Genomic DNA, 3,339 nt, shown 5'->3' with positions numbered 1-3,339 from the left:
ATTACTTATTTGAAGTAATAAGTGATTTTTTTAAAATTTTGGAAAGCTCAACTCGTTTGGTAAACTATGAAAAAATTACTTTTTGTTAAAAATTGCTGTGAGAGAAAGCTATAAGGGAAAGCAGTTAATGAGGTGCTTTCATTTTCTGATTATGTATGAATCAGTTTTGAAGAAGCGCTGATTTAATTATTATGTGGGAATTAGTACCAACAACACTTTTAACAAAAAATTTACCAAACGCCAAACTGCTTTCTCTCACAGCTGATTTATCTCACAGCAAATCTGATAGCGATTATTTTTACAGCACAGCAATTAAGTTTACATCAAATGACTTTCGAATAAAAACTCTGTTGCAAAGCTCTTTCAGGTATTTTGTTTTTTTCTTTACTTTCCCTAAACCAAAATTGAAGGAAGTTTTATACCATTTTTTCCCTCTCACACAAAATAAATAAATAAATAAATAAACCACTGAATAAAATGACCCCCCAAAAAAAAGCAGTCATTGAACAAAACTACTGGGATAAATTACGAACCAAGAAAAACAAAGAAGTCTAGAACTTCACCCATCCCATTCTGTCAATTTTGGAAAAGCAGTTAGTTTTTATCCCAGTAGTTTTGTTCAATAGAACTTCACCCATCCTATTCCTAATTAACAATTCTTCTTCTTGTTTCTGATACCATCTTATGTGGCAGCTGAGGTGGATAACCACATCAATTAAAATTATTTAATACTTTCTTTTCTTTTATGATTTATTCCAGCATTTCTTTTTCTAATACATTTCATTGATGTGGCATATAATATGGATATGCCACATCATGTGGTATAGAAATGTGGGATAAAAATGTGGTAAGTGCAGCATTACTCATTAAAAACTGAAATTAATTAGGAGACTTCAAAGAAAGAACTAACCAAATGAGAGAATTAACTTCGCAGAGAAATAAAATCTCATAAAGAAGAAGAAGAATTGTTAGGTTGCTATCAAAAGATCCCATAGAGAAAAAATTTGTATTAAAAAAAAAAAAGAGAGAGAGAGAGAGAGAGAGAGAGAGAGAGAGAGAGAGAGAGAGAGAGAGAGAGAAATAGTTCTTGAGTGTTTGATTGCTTTTTGCAATTCCTGCTTAATATCTTCTCCTCTCTCAAGCTCATCGTCATCTCTGAAAGTGCAAAATCCGGCATTCACCAAGGCTGTGTAGAGGTGGTCAGTAAAATTCTTGCGAGTGTCTTCACCTCTAAAACTCAGGAACACGACAATATCGAGAGGTATTAGAAGATGAGGTTTGTTGAGCTGATCTCACAAGTGCCATAGATGGAAACAGGCCAATCCCGAGATTTTGAGGGCCCTGTACGAAACTTCAAATGGAGTCATACATAATCTAATATTAAAATATTTAAAAAAAATTGTCGTTACTTAGTGTCATAAAACAATTTTTTTATAACTAAAATTCATCAACATGACATGTAATAACAATCACAAATCAAAGTCATAATTGTTTTAATATTTTCATTTGATAAATTCATAAATGTTAATAAGAGTTCAAGAGAACAAAGAAGGCATGAATTTTTGTTTTGAGTGGAAGAAAGTACTTTTTTTTAAAGTAGAAATCATATGGGTGTGATATACTGTTGTTAGTCCTTTATTTTTCACGTGCTTCTGTTTTTTTTTAAAACTATTTAAAATTTTGTTGTTATAATGAAAAAGGAATAAAAATATGACCTTTCAATTTGCTTAACAAGTTTTGGCGAAAGTGACAAGTTTTGGAGTTGTTGGCAATATGCTTAACTTAACATAAAGATAATGGCATGACAGAGTGTGTACGTTCACACCATGGACTGTTAGGAAATTTCTCCTTATATCCTCTGAAGTGTTAGATAAAATAATTAGGTGCATAAGGCTCCTAATTCTCAAATATTAGAAGTATTACTCGATTAGGGCATTCACAACTTGAAGGGACTGATCTCCAAACTGAACTGACTTGACTTAGTAATCCACTTCAACCCAATCTTAACTTCAAATGATTGTTTCCTGATCTTTTTCAGATCGAATGCAAATATCAATTTAATTTTTGATTTGTTATGAATTTCAGTGTCAAAAATCAATTCCAATTGGACCTTTCAATTTGAAATTAAAACTAAGACCTTTCATGTTGTACGTATTTAGTTCCAAAAGCCTAATGAAATGAAATGAAAAGGCGTAGAGTAACATAATTTTGTTCCTTCAAACACTTTTCTTAAGCTGCTATATTGCATTTCAAGAACAATCGGTGGGTATATAATTCAGAGGAAACTTTTGCCAGTACAACCATCTTAATAAAAACATTTGGAAAATATTTACAAGAATAAAAACATATATGTGTGCATATATAGGCTTACATTCTTTTCTGTCAAGATAGTGAAAGAATCTTTATGTTGCCATACCCTACTACGCTTCTAAAGCTTCTCTGATTCTAAGCCAACGATTTCTCTTCCCATTGCATGAATCTGTTGGAATTTTAAAAGCTTTTAAAAATTTTACCATCATAAGTTTCAAATTTTGTTTTAATTATTTGGCTGTTTTATTTTATTTATTGTTGGGGGTTATAAATATTTATTTTCAGGTTTTATTTCTATATCAAATGACTTAATTTTCTAGTTTAATTAATGTGGTGAATGTTACATGATTTTGGATGCCTATAAAAGGCCACTCTTCCTTCACATTTGAAGAGAAGACAACACAACAAAAATCTAATTATCTCTTCTCCAACCTTTATATATATTCTCTACTTTCTATTAGTATTTTTGGGCAATGGTTATGTGACTTGGAGACAGTGGCGGATCCACATAGGGGCAAGGGGGGTCAATTGACCCCCGCAAGCCAAAATCCACCATAGGAGATGAAAATTTTGACCCCTGCAAATGCCTAGAAGGTGTTTGATGAAATGCCCCAAAGAGGGAGCAGCCATAGCCAAGAGAGCTTGCTGGCCAGCACTTCCATTTTTTATTTATTTTTTGTTCCTGACGTCAAAATGACGTCGTTCCACTTAAGTGAATTTTTTTTTTAAAAACCTGGCCAAAAGAACGTCGTTTTGGCTCAGGTTTATAAATTTAAAAAAAACAAAAACCCACATCAGCACAGCAAATCGATAAAACATATTGGGGAATGGGTTGTTCACTCATTCCTCTCATTTAAATCCCCAACCCCAACCCCTAATTCTACTCAACTTTCACTCAATCCGAAGGCCTCCCCATGTGAATCATCTTCTAGCGCCGGCATTCTCCTCATCAAGTGGCAGCAGCAAACCCCAAATTCAATTTGGTTTGAAATTTGCTCTCAATTGAAAGGGATTGGTAGTCTTGCAAGA

This window comes from Prunus dulcis, chromosome 2 (assembly GCF_902201215.1).
Source record: "Prunus dulcis chromosome 2, ALMONDv2, whole genome shotgun sequence".
Lineage (NCBI taxonomy): Eukaryota > Viridiplantae > Streptophyta > Magnoliopsida > Rosales > Rosaceae > Prunus > Prunus dulcis.
The sequence above is the reverse complement of the archived record's forward strand: the minus strand, read 5'-3'. Positions refer to the sequence as shown.